The sequence below is a fragment of the Diceros bicornis genome, chromosome 16, assembly GCF_020826845.1.
Source record: "Diceros bicornis minor isolate mBicDic1 chromosome 16, mDicBic1.mat.cur, whole genome shotgun sequence".
In the NCBI taxonomy this organism is placed as follows: Eukaryota; Metazoa; Chordata; class Mammalia; order Perissodactyla; family Rhinocerotidae; genus Diceros; species Diceros bicornis.
Genome location: NC_080755.1, coordinates 3,972,665 through 3,990,848, shown reverse-complemented (window position 1 = coordinate 3,990,848; position 18,184 = coordinate 3,972,665). Strand labels below are relative to the sequence as shown.

The following is an 18,184-nucleotide window of genomic DNA, read 5'->3' as shown; positions in this document are numbered from 1 at the left end:
CACACATTCACACATATATGAATGTACACGTTCACATACACATGAACACAGCCTACACACACACACGCACATGAACAGACGCATACACACATTCACACTGCACAGTGGGTCCTGCAGCCTCTGAAGGCCTGAGGGCTCCTTGAAGCCTGCTCTGAAAACCACTTAGGTTGGTTTTCATATTGGTTAACCACATATGTTAGTTAAATAAAAACCACTTAAAACCATGTTTTAGTACATTTTGGAAACACCATTCAGGGTCATACCCACTGGAATTTTGGAATACAAAATTTCAAGCTGAATAACCTGCCCTCCATCCACAGAATCCACTTTCCCCTTTAAACTCAAGAAGCAAAATCCACACACAGCCATGTGGAAGAGTTGGAGCCACAGTTCCTTCTTCCAGATTCCACAAGACAGGCAGGCATTGCGCGTAAACATGCAGCTGTGTGGTCACTGGCAAGGGCTCACCTTGTGATGGTTTCACAAGGTGAAACCTTTCCCTCCTTTCACAAGGAGTTAACAGACTGATCACGGGAGGCTGAGGGGCACCTGGGAGATTCCACTGTAGAATTAGGCTCAACTGTTGTCTTCCTGCCCTCGCAGACTTGCCCTTTGTGGCCCTGAGTGGGCCAGATGTTTGTCAAGGGCATCTCCCCCTGTACCAGGGCTGGGGCCAGAGTGCACTGTTGGCCACCAGGACCAGGTCACATAGAGAAACTAGGTCTCCCTGTTTGTGTTTAAAAGCTCTAGCTACAGCCTGTGAGGAGGTTAATTTAGTGTTAAAAATGCTGCATAAAACATACTATTAAGCTTGGTTCCCTGGAAAAGCTCATAAAGATATGTTGTGGCTCTTTTGCCTTTCTCTGCAGCACAGCTCTGCAGTGACCATCTTTTACACTCCCATCTAATCTTCAGAGAACAGGGAGCCCAATGCTGAAAGGTAAGTCATACCTTTGTCCATTAGGCTGTGTTTTAAAACAATTTGCAGAATTTGCAGAAAAGTAACGTAAAGTCTTGTTTTCATTTTACAAGAAAATGTGTGCTCTGGACCTGACCTAGAGGAAGCTCTGACTGCAATGAAGTAAAGACAAAACTTATGACGATGACTGAGAGGGAAGCAGAAAATAGGGTTTGCCAGCAAATGGATTGTGCCAAATGTATCCAGCCCAGGTGACCATCATTAATAGTTTCTACACCTCCAATACCTGACCCTCTACACTTCCAAAAAGCAGCAGCAACCACCAATCTGTCTAGCTTCCCCCGCCCTAGGCTTTAGGCTATCTAATACCCTAGTTCCCATCCCATTGCCTTATCTAGGGATTTTCTTTTCTGCTCACCTCCTACTGCGTTGGCTAATAGACTCTGGGTACCCCCTAGGCAAAGGGCACCCTGGCCCCTGTCCAACTCAGATTCCAGCTCTCAGATTGCACACCCTGATAAAGGCAATGCAGGTTAGAGCATGGCTGGGGGGACAGTGGAGCTGAAATGGTAAGAACACTCCTGAAGGAATCTGCAGGGCATTCTTGTTGACACTGTTATTCTGGAGGTGAGGGAGGGAACTGGGAAGGAAGGGCTTGGGGAGAAGGTGAGGATTAAGTATATGTATATATTCAAGATCCTTCCTACGTTTCTTACTGCCAAGCTGACATTTAAGAGATAAAATGTAAGAAATAATCAGGGTTTATTTCTTGATTGTGGCCAACATTTTTCGAAGGCCTGTGATGTGTAGTGTGGTTCAAATGATTTTTAAACTATCCAAGAGCCATAAGAGAGATGCAGGGCCACCGTGTACAGTTGTAACTGCACGCTACAGGGAGTTATATGGTTGGTTTGAGTTTTGAAAAATGGGTTCATTAGAGAGGCCAGAGGGCTGGGAGGTTTGTGCATGCAAAAACACCACGCATTTGGGGAACGTGTTTAGAATACCCGGAGCATGGCATTCTGGGATGAGGACAGTGGTAGAAAATATACTGCAAAGGTAATAAAGGGCTTTATAATTGTGCTGAGGAATTTGAACCCATCGTGGATAAAATGGGTCTAAGGATTCAGTGTACAATGTAGAAATGCCATTTTTGATAACTGTATAATTTCTTCAAGAGCCGAGCAGCTGGTGGGAAGGAGACCAATGAGGAGACAGTTGAGGAAGGTCATGCAAGTGGGGACAAGGCAATGGCAAGATGGAGTGGAAGGGTTGTACCTTCGAGAATCTTGGGAGGTGAGAGAAGAGAATGTGGAGGCATTGAATGAGGGGCTTCAGAGTGAGGAGGGAGTCAAGGAGGATGGCAGTCAGTTGTATTTCTTCTCCCAAGGCCTGAGGAAAGGGTGGGGCTCCTTCCCCATTCTTAGATGTTGAAAGGGATCATGGTAAGTCACCTCCTCTTCCTCATCCTTCCAGAAACGAAGACATAGAACCTTTTCAGAACTCTCAAGAGATTTGTTATCTTATTCAGTCATTTTATTATTTCCAAGTAGGAAAACTGTTTAGGCTGGGGAGTTAGCTTTAGTTATACAGATGAGAACTGCTGCCTAGTGAAGTACATATTGCTGGCTCAGCCTTCTTCAGACCCTCATTTCATTTATGAGAGGGGAAAATGAACCAGAATTTTTTTCTGCTTGAAATAGAAACTAGCTCTTCTCTTGGAAATAGCTGATCAATATACATTTAAAGATCAAGATCTTGTTCCCATCAACGTGGCACCATCTGTAAAGTTGGCCCTCAGAAGGGACAGAGCCCTTCCTTCTCTGCAATGCTGGGAGCCTACAATTTTCCAGTAATGCAACCCTGTGCAGTTGAATGTACCACTTTTTGGTTTAATTATATTTTTTGGCTCAAGAAATCTCACATTGTCTGATACAGTCCTGGCTCATCGCCAATTACTAATGGGCAGTCCTGTGGCTGTGAGCCCATCACTGGCTGGTATGATTGGTCAAGATTTTAAGAGTTGACTGCAAACAGGTAGAGGGGAATGTTGGAACTTGGTGCCCAGACCAACTCAAGTAAAATGAGCTATTTCTGCAAAAGCAAATTGCTTGTGAGGCACCTATTCAAGTGGTTTTGAAAGTTTTTTTTTTTTTTTTGTGAGGAAGATCAGCACTGAGCTAACATCCATGCTAATCTTCCTCTTTTTGCTGAGGAAGACCGGCTCTGAGCTAACATCTATTGCCAATCCTCCTCCTTTTTTCTTCCCCCAAAGCCCCAGTAGATAGTTGTATGTCACAGTTGCACATCCTTCTAGTTGCTGTATGTGGGACGCTGCCTCAGCACGGCCAGAGAAGTGGTGCGTTGGTGCATGCCCGGGATCCAAATCCAGGCCGCCAGTAGCAGAGCGCACGCACTTAACCGCTAAGCCACGGGGCTGGCCCCTGAAAGTTTTTAAATCATTGGTTTGTAAAAATGCTGTTAGTCTCTCAACTGTTCCATTTACCACAAACTTTTACATCTAATAAAACCATCTTCCCTAACAGTCAACTATCTTTTACAGAGGATTAAATAACATTTAAAAATTTTATCTATTTAAAAAAATAATCTCCTCCACTTAAAAATCATTCTATCCTCTTTCTAGTTCATTATGTAACTCTGGGCTAATAGAACAGAAACATCTGTTTTCAGCAGTTGTGTTTAGAGTTACTCCACAAATGTAGATTTCCGTATATATAAAAGGAAATAGAATCTAAGATAATTCTTCTAAGTTTGCTTACCTAATTTTTATTGTACTTACTCTGGGTATTTTTTAGTGTTGGGGGCACATTTATCTTTATCCATTGCACTGTGATTTTCAGTTATTAAAAAAAAAATGAATATTGGGCCCATATTGAGGTTAGGCTTAGATTTTCACAGTCTCTCAAATGTTAAGGCATTATTTAGCACAATTCTTAGGGCATGAAGATCTTAGCTGGTTCTACAGCTAGGACTGTAATATGCTCTAAAACTGGGCTTTTTGTAGCCATTTCTCTAAATTGCATTTGACAGAGACAAAGGATTCCACTTATATTCAAATGAACCTTGCTTTACTATTAGACAGGCCCTCTCCTGCATGTGTCGCTTCACAAGGTGAGCTAAGGAGAGCACTTAGCATTCTTTTCATAGGTTCCCACATAGAAAAAGACCCCTGTTTTTTTCCACTTCTAAATTCCCTTGGAAAGTAGCTGACCTTAATTTTCCCTTCCCTCCCAGGATGAGAAAATTAAGGAAAAAGAAAATGACATGTGCATAAGGTCATTTAAAGACATGAGACAGCCCAATTAATTAAGACCTTATATAGTATCCATATTTATCCAACCCTTAATTTGCTACAACCCTAGGCTGCCTTCCAAGTGGTGGGTAGGATCATGTGTGGACCTTGGAGATGCAGCACAACTCTCTGTTTTCATAATCGAGGAAACTAATGCCAAAAGAGGAACAGGACTTGCCCAAAGTTATACATTGAATGTAAGATACAGCTGTGTCTCACACTCAGGTTTCCTGAATCTTTTCCCTTATAATTATTTCTGTCTTGTGAATTTATATGTATAGGTGAAAAATCATTCACGTATATTATTATTTAAAAACAAAAGCCACTACACCCATGTTCATAGCAGCATTATTCACAATTGCCAAGAGGCAGAAGCAACCCAAGTTTCCATCTACAGATGAATGGATATGCAAATGTGGTCCATACGTGCAATGAAATATATTCAGCTTTAAAAAGGAAGGAAATTCTGACACATGCTACAACATAGATGAACCGTGAGTGAAATAGGCCAGTCACAAAAGGACAAATTCTGTACGATTCCACTTATATGAGGTACCTAGAGTAGTCAAATTCATAGAGACAGAAAGTAGAACGGTGGGTGCCAGGGGCTGAGGGGAATGGGGAAATGGGGAGTTTGTGTTTAATGGGTACAGAGTTTCAGTTTTGCAAAATTAAGAGTCTGGAGATGGATGGTGGTGATGGTTACACAACAATGTGAATGTACTTGATACTACTGAACTGTACACTTAAAAAGGGTTAAGAAGGTAAATTTTATGTATGTGTTTTTACCGCAGTAATGAAAAAAAGCCTTCTTTAGACAAAAGAAATCTGATTTTTTTGAGATTCTAAGGTGCTTGCTTCAAGCACTTTGCCAGTAAGAATTGGGTTTAAAACTGAGAATAGACCTTAAGCATTTAACTAAGTAAAGGATATGAAAGTGGTCAAGAAATCTGTGTCTAGAGCAGGCTTTGGTGCCCTGTAGAAGGGAGGATGCGATGCTTCACAGGTGCCTGAGTTGGCACTCTGGAGGCCACCCCATCTCAGAGTACCTGCCGGCACTCTGCCATCTCAGTCAGGAGATTCAACTTGGTCAAGTAGTTTCACTTTAAAAGTGCAAATAGCCCTAGAAGAGTTATATTCCCAAAGCCCTAGTGCAACGAGGCTTCCCAGCTGAAGGCCACGCTCTGACCCATCCTCCGCACTGGAAGCACCCCGCATTTAACTCCTTGGCACCCCAAACTCTTCCTTCAAAGCACTTAGCAAAGGATGCAATTTATATGCTGTAGTTATTTGCTTAATATCTGTCCACCCCCAGCTCCCTGAAGGCAGGCACAGATCCTCCTTTGTTCTTCTTGTGACTCGGCACCTAGCATAGTGTTTAGTACAGAGCAGGCTCACAACAAATAATTTTTACATGTCTGGCTCAATTAACAAGCATCTCAGGAGACAAGTAGGTCTGCAGAGTTCAGCTGGGTTAAGTGGTTAAGTGAAGTTACTGAAGCAATCACTGAATATCTCCCTCCCACCTGCTCAGCAGTTATAAATGGATTGTTCTACCCAGGCTCCTATTTAAACACGATGTGAAGAACTACGGGAAGCAACAAAGATGTAAAATAAACCTAAGGTTTAAATTTCCAACTTTTAAGGTGGGGTAAGCAAAAAAAAAAAAAAAAAAAGAAGCAGCAGCATATATTTTAACCCTTCATATTTCAGTTCTAATTATTTATTAGCCGCAAGGAAAACACTATAAACTTTTCCTATTTGATGCCTAATCAGAACTAGCACTAATTATACAAAATAGAAACACCCACATCTTTCTTCCAGTATTTTAGTAGAATATAATCAATGTGTGTGTGAATGTATGTATTTCCAAAACACTTTTTGCTAGTACCATTAATACTCGGCCTGTTAAATATTCTGTTTGCTTCTATGATCATTCTGAAATCTCTTTCTGGGACTGCAAATGTTCTGTAGATTTTCTCCATTGATAAGAAAATATGAGCCAGCCCTCATAACCTAGTGGTTGACGTTTGGCGCTTTCATGGCTTCGGTGGCCCAGGTTTGGTTCCCAGTCACGAAACCACACCACCCGTCTGTCAGTAGCCATGCTGTGGCAGCGGCTCACATAGAAGAACCAGAAGGACCTACAACTAGGATATACAACCATGCACTGGGGCTTTGGGGAGGAAAAAAAAAGAGGAAGATTGGCAACAGATGTTAGCACAGGGTGACTCTTTCCCTGCAGAAAAAAGAAGAAAAAGAAAAGAAACTACAAGGAGACATGATTGGGCTGTGTATGTTCTGGGACTGAATTCTGAGATTTGACATCAGCATTGTAAGTTATGGTATTGTAGACCTGGTGAACCAGTTAAAACTGAGTCTAGGCCCACATTGCAACTAAAATTTATTCACTGCCTTCTTCCTCTATAGAAAAGCAAAACAACCTTATTGTATTACAAGTGATTTTAACAGAAACATTTTCCATTTTGTTATTTTTCTCCTATGAAAAGTCAATTCTAAAGTCTTTGTCTAAGGTCGAAGGGTTACAAAGCCATTTAAAAAGTCATTAGCTTGTTTGGAGTGGAAATTGAGATTTTAAAAATGTATATTCAGTAGAAACTGGGAAACATTTAATTCTCTACTTTCTTCTTTTCTACAAAATAAAGTATCCAAAGAGTAAACAGAAATTGACATGAACCTAAAATCCCTCTCTACGTGTAGGAAACTGCTAATAAGGATGAAACCAATCAATCTTCTGTCTTTTATATGCAGTACATCACTTCAACATTATTATGAAATTTCAGATAAATTTCTGATTGGATGAAATAAAATAGTGGATTTTTGGTTACCAGTCAGCTTCACCCCTCTTGGACATTTGGTGTTTTTCCCAAGAATTCAAAACTACTTCCTCTCTAAGGACTTCCTGTTTCCGCTCCTTCCCATTATTTAACGGATGATCTTGAATCAGTGGCTACTGGGATTCCTAGAGGTTCACACATTCAGAAGGTGGAGATAAGATGGGAACTCCTGAGGTTCCATTTAGACTTTGTGTCAACATGAGACTGCAGGTGGTAAAGCTTCCACTTTGAAATAAGCTCAAGAACAAAGTTGGCAGTTCCTTGCCTGGAATATCATAATTTGATAGCATAACACAAGACCTTCCAGGCTGATATTTAAGAAATGAAAGCTAACATCTGCTCTCCTTGAGGTCTAAGCTAATTACTCTTTACTCAGCAAAACTACCCTTTTTTCTCCTCCTAGATAGCTAGTTTTTATAACTGACAAGGAATACTCATAGTAATATTCGTAAGGCAACGATTTCTTGATTGATGCTAATGATTTCCAGATGTCCTAGTGTCTTCTCTCTTCTTGATTTAGCATTTTAATATTTCCTTCAGCATATTTAGGTTTTTATAACCGAAGTTCTTCCATCATGAAATGATCACAAAAATTAACTGGGTATGGGCCAGCCCCGTGGCTTAGCGGTTAAGTGCGTGCGCTCTGCTGCTGGCAGCCCGGGTTCGGATCCCGGGCGCGCACTGACACACCACTTCTCCCATCATGCTGGGGCCGCGTCCCACATGCAGCAACAAAAAGGATGTGCAGCTATGACATACAATTATGTACTGGGGCTTTGGGGGGAAATAAAATAAATAAATTTTTAAAAAAATCTTAAAAAAAAAAAATTAACTGGGTAGACCTCAAGTATTGGCATCTAAGCTGAAATGTGGATGGTAGAAATGCAATACGTAGTTATATAACTCATATCAAGGTGAACCATGGAATAAAATAACACAATATTATCTTTATGAAAAAAAGTCCTCCCTTGAATATAGTATGGTGAGTCCTCAAAAAATTAAAAATAGAATTACCATATGATCCAGCAATCCCACTTCTGGATATATACCCCAAAGAATTAAAAGCAGGGTCTTACAGAGATATTTGTACACCCATGTTCATAGCATATTCACAATAGCCAAGAGGTAGAAGTAACCAAAGTGTTCATAGACAGACGAATGGATAAACAAAATATGGTCTATACATACAATGGAATATTATTCAGTCTTAAAAAAGGAGGCAAATTCTGACACCTGCCACAACATGGATGAACCTTGAGGACGTTATGCTAAGCGAAATCAGCCAGTCACAAAAGGACAAATACTGTATGATACCACTTATACGAGGAGCCTAGAGTAGTCAAACCTATACAGACAGAAAGTAGAATGGTGGTTGTCAGGAGCTCAGGGGAGGGGGAAATGGGCAGTTATTGTTTAATGGATATAGAATTTCGATTTTACAAAATGAGAAGAATCTGGAGATGGATGGTGGTGATGGTTGCACAACAATATGAATGTACTTAATACTACTGAACCTGTAAAAATGGTTAAGATGGTGAATTTTATGTTATGCGTATTTTGCCAATTAAAAAAATTCCTCTGTTATCACTTCTGTTGCACTTACTATGTGCTGTGCACAGTCAACAAGTTTTCCATAGATTAACTCATTTAATACTCACACACCTGTGAGGTAAGTCCTATTAAAACTGTTTTACAGATGAGGAAACTGAGGCACAGTCACCTACATAATCTTGTGGGTTAGGGGAAAGGAACTATGGTTATCTGTGTTACAGATAGAGAAACTGAGCACTGACAAGGTTGAACAAATCGCCCAGGTCCCACAGTAAGGAACAGAGTTGAGCTTTGAAGCTGGGATGCTGACTCAGAGGTTGGATCATAGTTACTGGGCTGTGCTGGCTCCTGGGCAAACTCCAAGGAGGCATAGAAAAAGGCCATGGCTGAGTGTGCACAGAGCCACTCCAGGGCCCCCCCAGCACTGGGCTGACAGCTCCGAACAATTTAAGACTCCCCGCCCCGTCCTCCCCACCTTGCTCACTCAGCGCCCAGTCACTTAGAGACAAGTGGGCCTGATCTGGCCAAGACTGGCTCAGGATCTGGGTGGGCTAAGCACTGCCAAGTGGAACTGGAGGTGTGGAAACTCAGCACGTCATCTTGCTAGCACACACAGAAAGAAATGATGTGGCACACGTTCTTGGTGGGTAACAACATTAACTAGCTGTTGCAACAACATAAACTGGATTTCACTTTATTTTGATTCCTTTTTCTGTTTAGCATTGTATTCCCTCTAGTCTAGAAACTGTTCTCGTTCCAGAAAGAGGATGCCTTGAGGCTGGCAGTGTTATCAATTCTATTCTATTCATAAATTATCCAACTTTAAGCATAGATTCATCCAGCTCACTTCAGAGCATGAGTCAGAATAGAATACGCTAGGGCCCAGCCCGGTGGCATAGTAGTTAAGTTTGTGTGCTCTGCTTCAGTGGCCCAGGGTTCCCAGGTTCGGATCCTGGCCGCGGATCTATGCACCGCTTATGAAGCCACACTGTGGCAGGCATCCCACGTATAAAGTGGAGGATGATGGGTACGAATGTTAGCCCAGTGCCAATCTTCCTCAGCAAAAAGAGCAAAATTGGCAACAGATGTTAGTTCAGGGCTACTCTTCCTCACCAAAAAAAAAAAAAAAAAAAAAGAATAGAATACGCTAAATCTTGCTCTGAAATCATTTCTAACACTACATCATGTCCTTCTGAGGCTAATAAAACATCTCTGGATTGAGATTTTTGGGCCATCGCATATGATGAGGCCTCAGATCATTCAAGGGAAAGAGCTAATGATGAGCAGATAGTGCATGATCAATGCAAAAATGACAATATAAGAATGCAAAAATGAGCTCAATAGAGAGAGTTTTAGCCATGTTTAATGCTCTGGAGGAATATCCACTTCTGGTGAACAACATTTAGCAGTTAAAAATACTTTGTGGGGCCAGCCCCATGGCGTAGCAGTTAAGTGTGCGCATTCCGCTGCTGGCAGCCCAGGTTCGGATCCAAGGCGCGCACCAAGGCACCGCTTGTCAGGCCGTGCTGTGGCGGTGTCCCATATAAAGTGGAGGAAGATGGGCACGGATGTTAGCCCAGGGCCAATCTTCCTCAGCAAAAAGAGGAGGGTTAGCAGATGTTAGCTCAGGGCTGATCTTCCTCACACACACACAAAAAAAGCTACTTTGTTTTGCTCCCTTATATGTCATAGGTATTGATTTAAAATTAGAAGTGCCTGCAAGAATATCATAACACTGTTAATGTCATTTTGATCATGAAGGACAACAATATCTCATACTTTGTCATGGACATTGTCTACAGAGAACTATTAACCATTGTGCAATTAGAATCAAGCTCATGACCTAAAAAACATTCATTCAACTTTAAAAGTGTATAAGGAAATTCTGAAGGAAGTTTCTGTAATATCTCTCAGCATTGGCACTCTACTTCTCCTGATAACAAATTTACCAGACACTTTTCACACTGGAAAATGCAAGATTGTTGGGGAAATGTTGCTGGCTGAAAAAAGACTGTACAGTAAGACTTTTCCAATATTATAAAATATGTTAAAGCTATATCATTTCACACTTATGAAGTTTCCAGAAATTATCTGTATCTCCAATCTTTTCAGTAAGCTTAGCTTAGAATATTTTCCCACTATTCTACACTGAAAACTTAATTCACCCATTTCTCAAGCACTGAAGGAATGTAAAAGATCTTCTCAGTCTTCAATGCCATTGAGGAAGAGCTTTTTCAGGTATGATCACTTGTGTCAATGACTTCATTATGGAACTCTGTAAGGAGGGCAATAGGGATTAAAATGTTTGAACATGAGAGCATCGTTATCACTCCAGGAACATTACCTTCCTTGTCTATTTCCTGGTTTGCACTCGACAATCTACAAAGGAATCAGTAACCAAGTACACCTACTCATGTAGCTGGTTCTTGTATTCAAACAACTTCCATGAAGAGTGCCTTTCTTCCAGTGTTTAAGCTGAGAATGCGATGCTGACTCCAGAAGAAAAAGGTGTCTGGGAAATAGGTCAAGAGTTGGTGTTCACGCCTTCATTTTTTGCAAGGGCCTCTTCTACATCTGCTACTTCTGTCTGACCATGATCCAGCTCTTCACAAGTCTATTTTAGCATCCACCATCATGGCAAGAGCTCTTTCAATAAGTAAAATAGAAAGAGCTACAATGGTGACATGATTTCAACCAGAAACTAGATTCACCTCTGAGGATGAAAGCAGCTCTATGCATATTAAATTCCGTATGTAGCTGAAATTGGCTTCCTATTTACTGGGTCTGAAAGGGAACTAATTGCATGTTAGGATTTTTAGGTCCTTAATCTGTCATCAGAGCAATATTTTAATGCACCTTATGTAATTCTTTAAATGATGACACCAAGAATAACCTGCAAAACTTATGCTCTTAGATTTGCACAATTTCACCCAAAGACAGTTATGCGTTGCTTAATGACAGGGATACATTCTGAAAAATGCATCATTAGGTGATTTCATCATTGTGTGAACATCATAGAGTTACTTACGCAAACCTAGATAGTAAAGCCTACTATACACCTAGGCTATATGGTACTAATCTTATGGGACCACCATCGTATAAGGGGTGGTCTTTGACCGAAACATCATTATATGGCACACGACTGTAGAGCGTATAGCATCACTGCATCTTTCATGTCCTGAAATATTGCAGATTTGACTTCAGTGAAACAGTAAACATTCTTCTTTCTATTATTTCCTTACTTGTGAGCAACTATTTATTATGGGTTCTTATTGGTGAGACTTTTCCTCAGGTGCCTAGAGGGTGTTCATAGAATCCCTTAGGGGGCCTTTTAAAAAGACAGGTACCAACCACATCTGTATAGTCAACTGATCTTTGACAAAGGAGCAAAGGCAAAACAATGGAGCAAAAGTAGTCCTTTCAACAAATAGTGCTGAAACAACTAGACATCCAGATGCAAAAAAATAAATCTAGACATATACCTTACACCCTTCACAAAAATTAACTCAAAATGGATCACAGACCTAAGTGTAAAATGCAAAACTATAAAATGCCTAGAAGATACCATAGGAGAAAACCTAGATGACCTTGGGTGTGGCAATGACACTTTTAGACATGACGCCAAAGTCACAATCCATGAAAGAAATAATTGATAAGATTATTTTTACTCCTTTTGCATAAACTATCCCTCCTCTGATGGCATGGGAAACAAGGACAGTGTGAGAATTCCATCACTATCACGTCTGCTTCTCAGAAGTTCTAATCTGAGGTGTGATGCCATTTTTAAAAGCCCAGCGTTGCTTCCTAGCACCTTGACTAAATGGACTCTTTTCACTTGTATCCCTAATGTCTATTTTTCCAATTTCTGATTCTGTTTGCAGTTTGGACATACAATGTATTCTAAAAATGTCTTTGAAAACTGCTTCCAGATTCTCTGAACAGGACTCTGGAGAAATGCTACAAAATGTGCATCACAAGTTCTATACAATAGAGATTTTCTTTTAAATTCTATATTACATCAGTGGTTTTTGAAGCAGCTGCTTTAAAAAACATACTTTTTCCTTCTCCCATCTCAAATAAATAATGTTTAGAAGCTAAGATTCTCAGACATCTGGGGAAATAGGAATCATAGGAGTCTTAAGCTTCTCAACAATGTAGACCTTCTAAAAAGAAGAATAGGTGATTTGATCTCTAGAGAAGTTTAGGTGTTGCAGACCAGTGCAGTCACCCCCACCTCCCCAGTCCCACACAAACACATAAAAAAGAATATTCAGCTTAGAGTATCAGTGAGGATGAAACCTATAAAATGAGTGTAACATGCAGGCATAATAATTGGAAACTACAAAGTATGTATTGTCAACTTGTGTCATATGAGAGGATTAGTAAGCTAAGAAAATATTTGCCAGAACTCTCAGTCCTTAAAGCATTAAGATAAATTGAGATGTGCAATCCCTATGCTAAGAAAATTCTTTATTAAATCCTGTATTTTACAGACTCTGGGTTCCAGCTTCTGTTAATGGTGAAGTAATTTTATCAGACTTACCCTCCCTGAGATAACAATTATAAATCTGGACAAGTAGAAAATAAAACAACTATTTGAACTGTTTGAAGTGATCAAAAGCAGGCATTCTGCCCTTGAAAGATCAACTGCAGTGGGTGATATTTGCAAGTTTGTGATTTTTTTGCCTGAGTACATTCCTCAATCTCTGTGTATTTAGGCAGTATAAATCTGTAGCCTTAATGGTTTAAGGTGCCAGAGGACAGATTTAGAGGTTCACAGAAAAGCCAGCAAGTTATGAGGAAAATCTTGGAGGGAAAGCAGTCTCACAGGGAGAGCACAAAAATTTGTGTTCAAAAATGTGATTAAATCCTGGCAGACTTCTAAACGAAACATGTATGGGGGCAATCACAGGAAGGCCCAGACAAGAAGAAAAAGCTAGAAATTGAAAGAACTGAGCAGAGATGTCAGCTGCTGCCCACCATATGGGAGACAGTTGAGAGTTCAAATCCAGCCGACTCACCTGCCAGCTACAACAAAAGCTACTCTTCAGCAGAACATCACAGAATCCAGAGTATCTACAACGGGCCATCCATAATGTCTATTATCCAATCAAAATTGCCAGACCTGCAAAGAAACAGGAAAATAAGACACACATTAAAAACAAAAAGTAATCGGGGCCGGCCCTGTGGCTTAGTGGTTAAGTGCGCACGCTCCGCTACTGGCAGCCCGGGTTTGGACCCCAGGCGCGCACCAACACACTGCTTCTCCAGCCATGCTGAGGCTGCTTCTCACATACAGCAACTAGAAGGATGTGCAACTGTGACACACAACTATCTACTGGGGCTTTGGGGAGAAAAAGGAGGAGGCTTGGCAATAGATGTTAGCTCAGAGCCGGTGTTCCTCAGCAAAAAGAGGAGAATTAGCATGGATGTTAGCTCAGGGCTGATCTTCCTCACAAAAAATTAAAAAAATTAAAAAATAAAGGCTACAATGGCTCTCACATTAAAAAAAATAATAATAATCAATAGAAACAGACAATGAGGTGACCCAGATATTGCAATTAACAGAGGATTTTAGAGTAGCGAATATAAATATGCTCAAAGTCTTAAAAGAAGATATATGAATAATTAATAAACAGATGTGGAATCTTAGCAAACAAATAGAAAGAACAAAAAATAATTAAATGGAAATTCTAGAGATGTAATGAATAACTATGATGAAAAGTCACTGGATGGACATAATAGCACTAAAATAAGGAGTTAATAAATTTGAAAAAATTATTCATTATAAACAACAGAGAGAAAAAGATTGAAGAAAAATGAACAGATTCTCAGAGACCAGTGGGATAATGTCAAGTGTCACAAAAGGAGAAGACAGAAAGAATGAGAGTGAAAAAAAATGTGAGATTATAATGGCAAAACTCTACCAAATTTTATAAAAATATCAAATGACAGATCTAAGGATCTCCACAAACTCCAAACAAAATAAGTACAAAGAAAACTACACTCAGCATATCATAGTCAAACTGATGACATGCAAAGGTTAGGAGAAAATCTTAAAAGCAGCCAGAGAAAAATAACAATGGGGGAACAATAATAAGAATAATGGTGACTTCTCATCAGAAACAATGAAGTTCAGAAAATAGTGAAGTGACATCTTCAAAGTATTGAAAGAAAAAAAGTCAACCCATAATTCTATATCCAGCAAAACTATCCTTCAAAAATAATCATGAAATAGATATTTTCAGATAAAAATTGAGAATTTATCACCAGCAGATCTACATAAAAAAATATACTAAAGAAATTTCTTCAAGCTAAAGATAAATGATACCAGATGTTGAGGCAGATTTAAGGATGAAATAAAGATCATTGTAAATTATAAATATGTGGATAATATCTCTATATATCCATATCTATACATACACATACACATGCTTTTTTATTTTAGTTACCTTAAAAGATATGTAAATGTTTGCAGCAAGATTTGTGACATAATTTTTCATTCTCCGCATTGGCCTGATCCAAAGACTCTTCCCATGAAACTTTGTGGCACATGGAGTGGAAGCCATGAAGCTTCTACCTCTAGGTGACCACTTTGTACTTTGAAATTTGCTGTCCATATACATAGTAGGGTTCCTGAGAACTAATTCAATTTTTTGGTGAAAAAGAAATGAAAATCAATATTGTAACCTCAGTTCTTCCTGGGAATCGGTGAAATTTTCAGAGAAATTCCTTATGTTTCTGGTCTGAATATAGAATTATATGTTCCACATAAGTAAGTTCTCAGTAACTGAAACTGTATTACTTTAACTGCAAAGCTGCAATGTTTCTAGAATATTTATCTTATCATCCAGATAAGACTATAATGAACATATCTTTGTGATTTACACTCCTCTTTAAGGGCGTCACGCCTTTGAAGCTATTCGGGTGTGTATGGTTTTTATCCCTTCAGGTAATGACACGAGGCTGCTGCGCTTTTTCAGTTCACATACTTCATTCATTTATTCCTCCTTCACCTACTAATTCATTCACTGAGCAAGAAACTTTCATTCTGCTGAATGTTAAAGATGCAGTGATGAATAAGACTTTCCTTGCCTTCAAAAAGCTCATAGTAGAATGAGGAAAATGAACAAATAAAAAGACAGTTTTACTAGACTATGCATGATCTTTGGAATTAAATAGTTGTGTTATTTTTTAATATGGTTTTGTCACTTAGCTCTGGTATCTTGTGTAAGTTACTTGCCCTTTTGGAATATAAGCTTCCTCATATTTAAAAATGGTAAACTGATAGCTCCCGACAGAGTTCTTAGAAGGCAATGGTCTGGTGCCTGCAACATATTGGGCATTTAAAAATGTAAACATTATTATCAAGTACGATGAGGGCACAGAATGCTATAAAAGTGCTCAAAAGAGACAGAAAACTTCCTAGAGATTTTGATATTTTGTGTTTCTTTGTAATTGGTCTGTCCCTTCCTTGGTCAATGGGCAATTCTTATTGCTGTCAATACACCCACCTCTAAAAGTTCATTTTGGTCCTTAGTGAGGACCATAATGAATTCCAGTGAGACAAAGAGCACGAGAGCTCTCGGCACTGAGACAGGAGAAAGCAAGCTAAAATCCATTCTTTACAACACAGGGTGCCTGGACTGGTAGTGGTAGGAGCTTTCTTGGCCTGACATAGTTCCAAGAAGCGGAAGCAACAGAACTAATAAAAAATCACATTGATGGGTCATATTTGTAGGTATCAATCTCTTGATGAGACTGGAGAAGAAGATATTCTCTGCACTGTCTCTGAAGTGCCTACCTCCATGGGTGGTAGAGGAGTTAAGGTTGAATAAATACCTCATACACACAAACACACAACCATGGTCTGTATTCCTCTCCTACATGAACCCGGGGCATACACATAAGTACATACAATGGATGAAGATATTAAGACTCAAGTGAAGAGCATTTCAGTGCTTAAGTGGAAAAATTGGATTTCATCCTACAGGCAAGTTATAGCCACTAAAAGTTTGCGAACAGGGGAATCATATGATCAAAATGATGTTTGAGGAATATTCCTCCCACAGTGGATGATAGAACAATTCATGAAACTGTGAATTTCTACTATGATCTTCTAAAAAGTAATACTAAAATCCTCAAGGAAGCAATGTGGTATCGCCACATTTCAAGTCACCTCAGGCACCAATAAGAGATTTCAATCTTGGATGATAGTGCTGATGTTAACAATACATAGTTAAAACTTACTGATCACTAAATAAACCGTCACATATATTGTCAAAAGATTTTCAACAAGGATGCCAAGACCATTCAAAAGGGAAGGGATAGTCTTTTCAACAAATGATGTTGAGAAAACTGGATATTTACATGCAAAAAAATTAAGTTAAAGCCTTACTTTACACCATATACGAAAATTAACTTAAAATGGATCAAAGACATAAACGTAAAAGCTAAAACTATAAAACTAGTAGAAGAAAACATGGGGGAAAACTTCATGACATGCGATTTGCCAATGATTTCTTGGATGTCACACCAGAAGCACAGGCAACAAAAGGAAAAATAGATAAATGGGACTACCTAAAAATTAAAAACTTTTATGCATCAAAAGACACAATTAACAGAATGTAAAGGCAGCCCACAGAATGGTAGAAAATATTTGCAAATCCTGTATATGATATGATGTTAATATTCAGAATATATAAAGAACTCCTACAATTCAACTACAACAACAAAAAACAAATAACTCAATTTTTAAAATGTGCAAAGGACTTGAACAGACAATTCTCCAAAGAAGATATACAAATAGCCAACAAGCACATGAAAAGATGCTCAACATCACTAATCATTAGACAAATGCCAATCAAAACCATAATAAGATATCACCTCACACCCCTTAAAATGCTACTATTAAAAAAAAAAAAGAAAATAGCAAGCATTGACAAGGATGTGGAGAAATCGGGACGTTTGTGCACTGTTGATAGTAATGTAAAATGGTTCCGCTGCTATAGAAAACAGTATGGCAATTCCTCAAAAAACTAAAAACAGGATTACCGTTTAATTCAGCCATTCTACTTCTGGGCATCTAAAAGAACTGAAAGGGTCTCAAAGAGATATGCATATATCCATGTTCATAGCAGCATTATTCACAGTAGTCAAAAGGTGGAAGCAACCTAAATGTTCACTGACAGATGAATGGATAAACAAAAAGTGATTTATACATATAACAGAATATTATTCAGCCTTAAAAAGGAAGGAAACTCTGACACGTCACAACATGAACCTTGGAGACATTATGCTAAGTGAAATAAGCCAGTCACATACACACAAAAAATACTGTAAGATTCTGCTTAGATGAGATATCTAGAATAGTGCAAGTCATAGAGACAGAAAGGAGAATAGTGGTTGCCAGGGACTGGGGGTCAGGGGGAGGAATGGAAAGTTGTTTAATGGGTGCAGAGTTTCAGTCGGAGAAAATGCCAAGTTCTGGAGATTGGTTGCATGACAAGATGAATATACTTAACACTGTTGAACTGTACGCTT

At 39.3% G+C, this 18,184-nt stretch overlaps 1 long non-coding RNA gene across 1 annotated transcript in view; it reads right to left on the bottom strand.

Annotated features, from left to right (window-relative positions):
* LOC131415238 (uncharacterized) overlaps positions 1-18,184 on the bottom strand; it is a 63,856-nt gene that overhangs the window by 18,397 nt on the left and 27,275 nt on the right. The window contains exon 2 of the long non-coding RNA XR_009222381.1: positions 13,663-13,766. This is a non-coding gene — a long non-coding RNA (uncharacterized LOC131415238). The remainder of the gene's footprint in view (positions 1-13,662; positions 13,767-18,184) is intronic.